General features: G+C 34.8%; 1 protein-coding gene and 1 long non-coding RNA gene across 3 annotated transcripts in view; one reads left to right on the top strand and one right to left on the bottom strand.

Moving 5' to 3' along the window:
• lepb (leptin b) overlaps positions 1-12,678 on the top strand; it is a 161,897-nt gene that overhangs the window by 84,991 nt on the left and 64,228 nt on the right. The window lies entirely within an intron of this gene.
• The window catches only part of LOC122137031, a 101,007-nt gene that overhangs the window by 87,476 nt on the left and 853 nt on the right, over positions 1-12,678 (bottom strand). The gene's annotated exons all lie outside the window — the stretch shown is intronic.

Genomic DNA, 12,678 nt, shown 5'->3' with positions numbered 1-12,678 from the left:
TACCAACATTGAAATTGTGCCAGAATCTATTTTAAAATTATTTAATATCTTAATCAGCGATGTCTCTGTGCTGCGATGTGTTCAGAAAACAGATTGGAAGTTATAAATAATCACATGAGATTAAGAATTTGCTCAACTGATTGAAACAAACCTTTATTTTTTCAGTGAAGGGGAGATTTAAGATTGGTGTGTAGATTTTATATATATATATATTTATTTTTTTATTTATTATATATTATATATATTATATATATTTTTTTTTAGTGCTGTCAAATGACGTTTAATCACATCCAAAATAAAAGTTTTTGGTTACATAATATATGCGTGTATGCTGTGTATATTTATTATGTATATATAATTACAAACAATGCATGTATACATTTAAAGAAAAAATATGTTATGGTTTATATATTAAATATATTTATATATAATATAAAATATAAGAATATAAATATTTTTTAAATACATGGAAATATTTACAAAATATATGCTGTATGTGTGTTTATTTATATATAGCTACATAATAAATATATACAGTACACATATATACAGCGTGTAAACGAAAACTTTTATTTTGGATGCGATTAATCATTTGAAAGGAATAATTACATGGAGTTTGTAAACAAAAACTTTAATTTTGTTTTTTTTTTTTCTTTTGTAAGCTTTTTCTGTTTAAGGAGAGGCCTAACAACTTCTTTTGAAAGACCTTGCAAAATGGCAAAATGGCATTTACTATCCAATAGATAAGATTCAGGACAACTAAAGACATTTTAAAAAAGGATGTGGATAGAATGTCAAGACAGCACGTGGATGTTTTAAGGTTTCTTGCAGAGTTTTCCCATCAATTGCCTTAAAGTTAGCAATTGCAACTATACGCTGCACTGGTGTTTACTGGTGTTACATTTATCAGTTAAAAAGCATGCAAACTTCCATTTCCAGTTAGAAAGCAGTCCACTAGGTGGCTGATTCTAGGGGAATCAGAGATGGGAAAGATTGACATATCAATGAAAATACAGAAGTGGTCAGATAGTGCTAGATCCTTCATAGCAGTGTTTGATTAAAAATAATTTGTTCATGAAGTCATGATGAAATCGAAGTGACAGATATTTTCTTTTGAATTGTAATGTATATCTGAGTATAACAGATTAGTAAGAATTTGTTAATTGCAATTTGAAATGAGAGGGGCGCACATATATTCATTGTTGGACGGATGATTAAAATAGCTAACTTTACAGTATTTGTTTTCAGCTCCACAACAGTGTTGCATTGAAATATAATAGGCAGCAGATTAGATGCATTTGCCCTCAGATTTGCACAGGCTTTAATCCGTCTCTTTCTTATCAGAACAGAAATAGGAAGAAAACTGGGTTTCTGCTTGCTCCGGGAACTTTTGTGAATGTTGCTGCTATCGTAATGGGGACTCGAGACATATCACCATGAGCTGTTATCTCTAGGATTCACAGGTCCCGTTGTTTTTACCTCAGCTGAAATAGATGAAGGATGGTTTCAGGTTTGTCGCTTCAAGCTAAATTGTATAAAATTGAGAATATATATTAAATTAAGTTTATTTTTCTTACCCCATGGCAATTATTATTTTCAGCATAAATGTAACAGTAATACACTAAAGGCTGTTTAGTAACTTGGCACATTAATATAGTATTCAGCTGTTGTGGCAGGTGTGCAGATCAACTGTTTACAGCAGCTTCAAATGAGTCTCATTGAAATAGATTTTAGGGCTGGAACTATCAGTTCAATAAAATTTATTTGGCAACAAATCCTGGATGTCTTTTATCATGGTTATCATGCAAGTTCATGCCAATACAGGAAGGTTCTGGCATTTCAGAACATGTGAAAAACAGTACACAATGAGTTCATAAGTGTGTCCTTAACTGCTGCTCATGGACACAATGTATTTTCTATCTTTCTAGTTGAAAAAAAATCAAAAAATCAAGGACTTCTAGAGCTCTTTTTCACTCTCTGGAATGTTCTGTACAATCATTCTGCACGCTGAAAGCACCATGGCAACAAGAGGACTGCAATACCGAGGTTCAAGGACTTCTCTTGTTCCTGTAACATTTTAATTACGTCGCTGATGCTTGCTGTGGAGATGTTTTGTGGGCTGCACTGACTCAAGCCTGTAAGAGTTTTACCCTCCAACCATTCTGATCTCTCTCAGTTCCAGCTAGATTAGGATTAATTGATGTAAATTCCCTCCTGAAAGAGACTAAGATGAAAAAAAAAGAATCCATTTCAGACAGAAATAGAGAAAGACAACTAGGCAGAAGAAAGGAGAAATGGACCAGGGAAAAATCTTAAGCTTGTTAAAATTCAGCTGTTATTCAAAGGGATACTTCTGCCAACAATCATAATTGCACTCTCGCGTTGTTGCAAAATTTTGTTTATATTTTAGCATATTATATACTGTGTATGTGTAGTTGTATGCAGTAGTATGTGTAATTTTGTTCATAATAAGAAATGTTTCTTGAGGACCAAATAAGCATATTAGAATGATTTCTAAAGGACCATGTGACTTTGAAGTCTGGAGTAATGGCTGCTGAAAATTCAACTTTTCCTTCACAGGAATGAATTACATTTCAAAATGTATTAAAACAGAAAACCGCTATTTTAAATTGAAATAACAATGCTAATGCAGTGCAGATGAGCATAAGAGATTTCAGAAACATTCAAAATCTTATAGACCCCAGACTTTTGAATGGTAGTGCAGAGCAAAATAGTTTGGAATAACATAGAGTAAATAATAACATAATTTTCTTTTCTGGGTGAACTATTCCCTTAAGAAAAAAAACAGAAAGAAAGAAAAACAGAACCGATAGCAACATGAAAAATGTTTTGCAGCGGCCAACCAACTTCAAATAAACTTAGAAATAACCTATATGCTGAGAGAAGGACTGATACACTAGGAGGCAAGGCAGAGAGGTGTTCTTTTACCCCCCGATAACACGTACGACTTCATTAATGTTAATTTCAAGTTTTCAGTAAACCAGACACTCCAAACACTGATAAGAAAGAACAGGAAGGACGCTTATTCATTCCAAATGAGACTGAGACAGGAAAATGCATGTCTTTCTAAAGAGCTCTGGTAATTGGCCTATTTAAAAAGCTTTGCAGTGTTTGTGTACACATTCTTTCATCTATGTCATAAAATGTGAGAGAGTCTGTGGCTTCAATATTAAGATGAACATGGAATTAAGGCTACAAATTAGAAATAATAATTTGAGGACTTTTTTCCTCTAATAATAAAATCTAGGTAATTATCAGAAAAATTATCTCCACAAGACATGACAGGTAAAACAGTCTATATTTTATAGAGTTCAAGTAAAAAAAAGTTGGGTTCTGGAAGTTGGGGAACAGATTTCTAACTTACAAAACCTTTAAAGACAATCCTGTTGTGAGTTCTGTTGATAGATATGGTAATTTTATTTAAAAAATAATCATGTTTAACCATAGAATTCATGGTGAAAAACTTCATTACCCATGATGCTGTGCAGAAAGTTCCACCAGTCATCCCCCACTGTGAACCATGAATGACATAAACGAGTGTGTCTCCCTATATGCTCTAAAATTACTTTTCTATTGCATATTCTGCTATACATGTTAAATATTTCTATAGATATAATCAATAACTTTATTTTTTTATTTAACTTTCAATTTTCATTTGATTGTTATTCACAGTGCTTCATGGGACTGCAGTTCTTTCCTTCACTAAAGCTGTCTAGTTTTTGTCCAATTTGCAAATACTTTCTTTGCTTTAAATAAAAGTTTGTAATTTTGTGATTAACCTCACAGCTGGTTGCTTTAGCTAATGGCTTTAGAAGATTTTTTATATGCTGTAAATCCCTATGGGAAAAATTAACAGAAAAAAAAATACTTCCAAAACCAACATTGCTGAAAAAGTGGACACTAATGCACTCTATTGGGATGTCTTAGTCACACTATATGAATGTCCAATTGCATTTTTTTAAACTATAGGTGTGTAAAGAACTCTTTACAATGACACATAATTGACTTAACAAAGTGTGGTAATTGTTGTTACAGCAGAATCGGCTCACGGCTTCCTGCAGCCTTTGTAAAAGTCCCAGGCCATGCAAAATCCCCACTGCATTAAAACCACCAAATATTGGACACCAGGCACAACAATAGAGCTGGTGCCTCTGCACATCTCCCTTCCCTGAAAACTGTTTTATCCCTTTTCTCCAGCAGATTACCTGGGGATTAATCTCCCATTCCAGACACACAGTGGGAATGCTAATGTCAGTTTTAGATGGAATACATTTGTGTCCATAATGCTGACGGTGCGCCACTTACAGAAGCGAATGTCACAGGTTCTGGTTTTAGTTCTGGTCTTTGTGTAATCCGCCCGGCCGGGTGGGTTTCAACACAATAGAAAGAAAGAGAGAGAGAGCAAGAGCGATGCTAGAGACTATCCTGGGACTGTGTATGATTCCAGTGATTTTCTTTCAGTCTTCTTGAAATGAAGAGAATTAATGAGAGGTGAACACACACAAATGCATATCAGAAAACCTCTGAATTAGTGGATAGGATCTCATGTGGAGAAAAACAACAACAATAAAATCAGCATCTGTCGTCTTTTGCTGCATACAAAACATAATGGTTTTGATTCAGGATTATAACCCGTTCAAATCAACAAGATTCTCTATGAACCACTGAACCAGCTATTTATTAATATACATCATTTAGGTAATTACGGACAGACACTGTCTCAGCACATACACAACTCTCTAGGCCTCACCTGCCAAAAAAAAAAAAAAAACTTGCCTATTCTGACCTTCAGCATCTGTGCCAGGTGCTGAGACATCATTTTCCCTCTGAGCTGCAAACGAGAAGCTCATTATCAGTGGGATGGAGTAATTAAAGGGCTGATAAGTGACTGGCCGGTTCAAACATCAACACTTGCAAATCTGTAGCTGAAACCCAGATGGAGAGATTTGATTGGATATATCAGTTATCAGCGGTGGGTTGATCCCTGCCTGAGCTTCTGAGAAGCTTAAAAACCTCTGTCCACGTTAATCACTCCCACCAGCAGCAGAAATCACCGATTAGATGCTTTTAGACGAGATTCTGTTAATCACTAACAACAAACACACATCAGCACAGCTTGTGTGCTTTAAGCCTTCCTGTGGCTAATGAATCACCACTTAAAAGTCAAGCAAATAAATCATTTATTTGCTAAATTAAATGGTGCAGGGAAATTTAAAGCCCTAGTTTTCCACATGCTGTTTCATTTACAATTAATATCGGTGAGGATGTCTGTGAATTCAAATATTGATTCAGATGGGTTTAGGATTTAGGATCATGTGACACAGAAGGCCATTGAAAATTCAGCTTTTCCATCACAGGAATAAATTACATTTTAAAATATATTAAAATAGAAAACAGCTATTTAAATTGTACTAATATTTCATAACATTGCTGAATAGATCTATCTATCTATCTATCTATCTATATATTTGTTTATTTGTATATATATCCATATATTTATGTATTTTTTTGTACATGTTTGTGGATGTGTTGTTAAAGTTTGTGTATAAATTGTTGGATTTTGATTAAAAAGTGCTTCCTGATCTCCTCTGGGAGAACAGTAAAGTCCAAAAAGGACTTAAATTGAATAATTTTGTTCCAACACAAAAAGCCATAAAAAAACAAAACAAAAGCTAAATACTTTCTTCTTAATAACTTTAATGTTCCAAAGTTCTTATCCAGAGAAAGCTAATGGGATGAACTGCATGGTCGCACAGCGCAATGATAACAGCACAGGCCTAGAGCTAGTTTATCAGTTCACCAGTACACACACAATAATGAGAGAAAGTATAATTTTAATCACCCTACCCCTAAACCTTACCGTCACACAAAACATTTTCAGTGTCATTAAGACATTATTTAGCATGTTTATTAAGTCATTTTTTCAGTCAATAGTCCCCAAAAGGTCTTACTGTCCTTGAAGGGACATTTGGTCCTGAAACATGACTCACACATACTCCCTCTTTTCTGCTGTAAATCCTCCAGGTCTTTATGGTAATGTATAGTAACAAGCAACTATCTGCCTGAGTGCTTACTAGACCAGCTGATTAAATAATTAGCCAATCAGAAGGGCTGCTTATGATCCATACTGCCATATAGTGTTATTGTTTCAAAATGGCTCTGACTGCCTCAAGCAACCAAGCAATAAACCTCATGCACCCAGAGCAGGGAGCCAATGGGATCACACAGAGTCAAATCTTTCCCAGCATTTTTTATTATTAAATCAAGAATTAGAAAAAAACGCCCTCTCTTCAGCCATGGGAGGGTGATTTGATTATGAATATTGCTTTCTTTCTCTTCTTTATTCGAGTTGTGCCTCATAATCCCCTTCATTGTGAGTGTGTACGTGTACGCAGGTGTGTGTTTCTTCACTAAAAGCTAATAAAAGCGCTAAATGCTAAACACTTTGACTAGTGTTAATGAGTGTAAGAGCATCTCTTCATTCTTGCTAATGGCCCCCGTGCTAATGCGTCACGTTACTGCGCATCTCGCATTACTTTGAGAAACAAAATGAACTCAGAATGCTCCACTGAGCTGAGAAGACTCTGAAATAGGAAAGTTTTAAAACATCAGTCTCTGGGCACACTGCTCGGATTTTCTCTGGCAAGAGTTTCCAGAGCAAAAGGGCCAATCTGGGCCATACATACCAAGGAGGTCTAATGTACCTGGAGAAAGCTATATGCTAGCATTTTCATTTATCTGTTTGAGCCAAATTAGAACAGTAAATGTGACTTATCTATAACAACTATTTGCAGCAGACAGAGAGAAAAATACAGGTGTATTTTATTCTGTAAAAACATTAGGTTAAAAAAAGGGCTGTCAGTCATTTTAACAAAACAAAACAAAAAAGCATATAATAATGTAATGAATATCAACTTTGAGATTTTCTATATATAAATGGAATCTATTTACTAAGTACAATATATTTAATATATAAGCCAGTATTATCAATACAAAGACTAATATGTATAAGGGCTAAAGATAAATTAGTAATTACTGTATAGCCATTTCAAATTTCAGTATAATTGACAGCCAATGCAAATAATGAATTAACAATTACAGAACATTAAAAAACTTTTAAGTGAATAACATTAACAATATTCTAATAAATAGATAATTGTATTTGCTGAATTATCTGCAACATTACCTTAAAACAGTCTTGCTTTATAAATTATTAATTATAATGCTTCAGCAGAACACGGCAGACAAGCGCACACACACAAACTCACATAACATTTAAAATATTCAACTGGAGTCATTTAAAGCACCTTGGGCATAAGTAAATGCCATTTTTTACATTCATGGATAATGCAGCATGAAGCAAAATGGCAGATTTTTAAAGACGTCTATAAATTTCAACATCTTTGTAGTTATTACATAAAAATACACATTGCCTCTATGTACTACATATGGAATAATTGCATAATGCAATAACCATATGGCAAGGATTTACAGGATTTTTTAAAATTCATTATCAACAGTTCCGAGTTTTTTGTTTGTTTACTACTCATTAAAATGACTCGAATCGTGCCATGTCATGACAGCCGAGAGAGATTTCATAATCCGCTTTTTATTCAGCCCATCAGCTATAGCTCTAATTCCAGACTTAGACATGGAACTTAGACTTAGACTTTTGACACCTAGAGAGTAATATCACATAATCACATACATTGTGAAGTAAAAAAGCCAAACAAGTGATCTTTCGGTGATATGTGCTAGCAGTGCACATGAGATTTGATTTTGCTAATGGAACCTGCCAATGTCATAGCTTTGCTCCGTTACCTCCACATCTATTTTTCTCCAATTATGCCATCAGGGCTGAAGAGGCTTTGATCTGCTTGCCTATAGGGAGGGTCATCTCTTCACAGGAGGAGTATATTACACAACTGGATCGCTGATAGAGCTAGAAGCTGTGATGATTGGTTGGGGTGGAAAAGGCCTTATCTTTCCCATTAGCGTGAAAGTGGGCTGTAAAAGATGGCCATTCGGAAATGGAAAGGCTGAATGTGCTGGGGTCATTTCCATCTCTTGGGGAGCTGCAGGGAACTATTACTGTATATCCGCATCAGACACTACAGAAGGCATTTCCTTATGCACATATCAACAAGCTATCAATTAATGCATGATTACAGTGAGGAAAGCACTGTGGAAAAGGAAGTCAGAACTAAAAGTGAGATAGAAAGCGGAGGATGATGGTACCACTTGAAAGTGGTAAAGCATAGTTGGCGCCACGTGTCAGAGTCTGTCCTCTCCATTAGGTCATAGTGTGTCTGGCCTCTTATTCACAGCAGTATTGAGGTTGAGCAGATAAAGGGAATCTGAGGCTATCGGTTTGGATTATCCAGCTTTGAGAGGCCTGGTGTTCTCAATCTGCAGCCAAAGGGAAGCTGTTGTGGTCTTTGTTGTGCAGTGCTGACTTGACTTCAGAGCAGGCCACTTTATAAGATAGAAATATTTCTTTACTGAATGTTATCAAAAGGGATGAGTGTGAGGGAGAGATAGAAAGAGGAAGCTGACCCAAAATTAAACTATTGGCTAAGACAGTTTTGATCTGAAAAAAACTACATTTGCATTTAAGAAAATACAAGTGCTGAAAGTAGCTAAAGAATAATGCAAAGTTTTAGGTACATTTGGGTTTTAGATTTTGGTTTTGTGTAAATGATACTGCACAATGCATTGAAGCTACATACAGTATCATCTGAGAATGTGCACTATCATGACGCTAGGATCCAGTAACTGTGAAAAATGAATAATTGTATCTAACTCTGTACTATTATAACAGGCAGTCCATCAGTATAAAAACAGGCTAATTAACCTCTGACTTAAATTTGAGGTCAGTAAGATTTTTTTATTATTATTAGGCAATTATTCAGCAGGAACACATTAAATTGATCAAAAGTAACAGTTAAGACATTTATAATGTTATAAAAGATTTATAGTATTTTTCAAATAAATGCTGTTCTTCTGAACTGTCTATTCATCAGAACCCTCAAAAAAAAAAAAAAAAAGTGTCACCATTTCCACAAAAATATTAAGCAGTACTATTGATAATAATAAGAAATGTTCCTTGAGCACCAAATCAGCATATTAGAATAATTTCTGAAACACTGAAGACTAATAAAGTAATAAATGTAAATGATATGATAATAAATGTATTTTAAAATGTAATAAAGTTTCACACACAAAAAAATAATAATATAAAAAGTAACTACAGCTTTGTGGAGCAGAAGAAATTTATCAACCACAAACTTTTAAACGGTAGTGTATATAATTACTATTATATAATCAAACTGTACCATTCCAGATGTGCAGGATAATAAAATTGCTGGAACAGCTGTGCAACGTGAAAAACAGAAAAGGGTTATAAAGCTGAAATAATCATCAAAGTTTGATTATAGTCTGCACATTAAATGATAAAAAAAGAAGAAAAAAGTAATTTCAGTTATAATTGAGCAATTTCTATAATGGCTGAATAAACTAGTTTTGGTCTAAGTTTTGATGCTTAAAACTTTCATTACAATTCAATTTACTATCTTATATAAGCAGGTGTACTGCCTTTTATTCAGAAATCCAATATTGCTTCTATATCAGCCCAATTTTTGGACATCAGAAAAACATTTTGATGTGCACAATGTACTACAAGGTACGACGCTCTGATTCAGATGAAACGGATGAATTTGCGCAGAGATAAAACAGAATAAATGTACTTACAGACCCCGAGCATACGTGCACAATCTGCTGTTGCTCTCTTGCAAAATTGATTAGAAAATTAGATTTGTGCAGTGGAAACAACAAGGACTCGTTCAAAAGCCCAAATCTATTGAGCAGACTGATGTGGATCTATTGATCTTGTTTTCATTGTGCGCTTTAACAAGCAAGGTGAACAAACAAAAAAGAGAAAGAGGGAAAAAAATCAAATCGCAATTCAATTTGATCTCCAATAGCATCTATTTAACTAGCTAAATGCAGACACTTTGCTCTATTCACACAAAAATATCCCAGGAGTGTCCTCGGAGAAGACCTTGAGTAATTGTGGCACACTGTCTTTAACCGTGCTGGAGACGAGTCTTTTTAAAGAACCTCTAACATCTCAAGAGGAGCTTAAGGGATTTGGCTTGAAACCATGACAGCCCATCGGTTATGCTGCAGCAGTCCTCATGCGATTTCCTGGAATGATACGAATGTTTCTGTGTGCTCGTGAGACAGTTTGTACTGTACTTTGGAGCAGGAATGTAACCAAATATTCAATATACTGTTCATCGATTCCAAAAGAGGAATCGATGCATGAAAACAAATCTGATTTCAGTGGGATTCATTTAAGACGGTACATCAGTCATCACAGCAGTCGGTGCTGAGAGACTTCAACATGGCTGACACCGTTCCAATGATTAAAGCGATAACAAAACTTTTGTGTGCCCATGAGGCTGCTTTCTTCCTCCACGAGCTCTGCTAAAGATTTCAGTTTTAGTCGTCTGGATCAAGCAATAAAGCAGCCACTGGAATAATCTGATCCTGCATCTTGGCCTCATCTACAAACAACCAATCTTGAGCACTCACTTCATCTGAATGTAAATGGACATGGAGAAGATGAGCTGTGAGAGCTGGTATTGTGCACACCGATGAACAAAGCGCTGTTTCTGATTGGACATGATTGTCCAAACACAACAAACAGAGCCAATTAGAGAGAGTATAAATATATGCAACTCTGTATGCAATGTAAACAGGGTCAAATTTATTTTTTCTTTCTTTAACACACCTGCCACAAATACAGTATGTCTAATAAGCACTAAAATAAAAAAAAATAAAAAACATAATTCAATTTAATTCAATTAAATATTTTTTAATGTTTTATCTAGAGAGAGAGAGACTTAAGGCATACTAAATGAAAACTGGTGAGTAACTCCTCACTAGAACGAAAAAAGTAATTTCTATAATTGAGCAATTTCTTAAATATATACTACATTCTAGTCTTTCAGTCTTCTTCATCTTCTTATAAGCAGTCATTTTGTGTTAATTCTAAAATGCATTCTTTCCATATCCGCCAAGTTTTTGGAGATCAGAAATTAACTATTTTTTTTTTTTTTTTTGTCACACCTGTCACAAAAAAATACAAAAATTTAATTTAATTTTTTAATTTAATTTGTATTTATTTAATTTTTTTTATTAAACATGTTATCTAGAGAACTACTAAATTAGGTATGCTGATTAAAACAACCAATCAACTGGTGAGTAACTTCTTAACATTTCCTCGCCAAAGCCACATTTTTTTCTTACATTGGGTGCATGGCAAATATTAATTTAGCATATACTCTGTATCTGAGTCTAATAGAGCTAATGTTTACCTGATTGTTAATTAACATGATAGAAGTTTGTCTTAGAAACCTGCTTCTCCACAAGCAGCTATTAATAATCATTAGATCAACCCTAATTAGGAAAAATGGATCTTAATTTATGGGATGCAATGCAAACATGAAGAACACAAGCAGGCAGAGACTCCCTTAGTAAGACACAAGCAGAGGTGTGTCTGAGAGCCCTGCTAAAGATATATGGGATTCATTAGAAACATATTAAATACCGTGAGCTGCTCAACTGTGTGTAAGCTGTCTATTTATCACATACCGCATCATACATGAGCCGGCATCCCATCAGAGCTTCACGGTTTCAGAATCACCACATTAAAATTCAAGAGCTCTGATGCTAATCAGTCGAACATGGTGGAAACATATCACTATTTAGTTAAATATCCAGCCAATTAGTCTAATGTCATTGGTGATCTTCTCTCATCCACGCCATACTATGAGGGCTGAGATTGATTATAGATCAGATCCTGTTAATTAAAATCACAGGAGAAACACTACTGCTGTCGAAAGAGACAATGAGCTTGAGCGCAAGGAGAATTGCATATGAGTGCAGATATTAAACATACATGTTAATATCTAGGAAAGTCAATTTGGAAGGCGTAGTGATTTCCCAGATCTATGCAGGAATCCCTTGGTGCATTTCTTTACAGAGAACCTCTGTTCCAAAACCTAGTAAGCCGCACACATAGGCAGCATTTTAAAAGAATAATTCACCAAAGATGAAAATTTGATGGAAATGTACTCACCCTCAGGCCATCCAAGATGTACATGAGTTTGTTTCTTCCTCGGAACAGATTTGGAGAATTGTGGAATCACATCATTTGCTGACCAATGGATCTTCTGCAGTGAATGGGTGCCGTCAGAAAGAAAACTGATAAAAAACATCACAATAATCCACAAGTAATTCACAGTCCATCGGTTAATGTCTTCTGAAGTGAAACAAATCTATCATCAACGCATTTTAACTAAATATGATGATTGATGGACTGTAGTCATGTTGTGGATTGTTTCTCATCAGCTGTTTGGATTTACATTCTGCCGGCACCCATTCACTGCAGAGGATCCATTGGTGAGCAAGTGATGTAATGTTAAATTTCTCCAAATGTACCTTCTATTGGCCAAATTTTAAAACAGCATCACAAAATGGCACATATTGTTTTCAAAAAGAGAGCAATACCAGAATATAAATTCATGTATCTATAATCATAGTTAATCATATTAAAACTGGACTATTTATTTCAACACTTTGTGTCTGGCA

This window comes from Cyprinus carpio, chromosome B4 (genome assembly GCF_018340385.1).
Source record: "Cyprinus carpio isolate SPL01 chromosome B4, ASM1834038v1, whole genome shotgun sequence".
NCBI lineage: Eukaryota > Metazoa > Chordata > Actinopteri > Cypriniformes > Cyprinidae > Cyprinus > Cyprinus carpio.
This window is presented reverse-complemented; position numbering and strand designations above follow the sequence as displayed.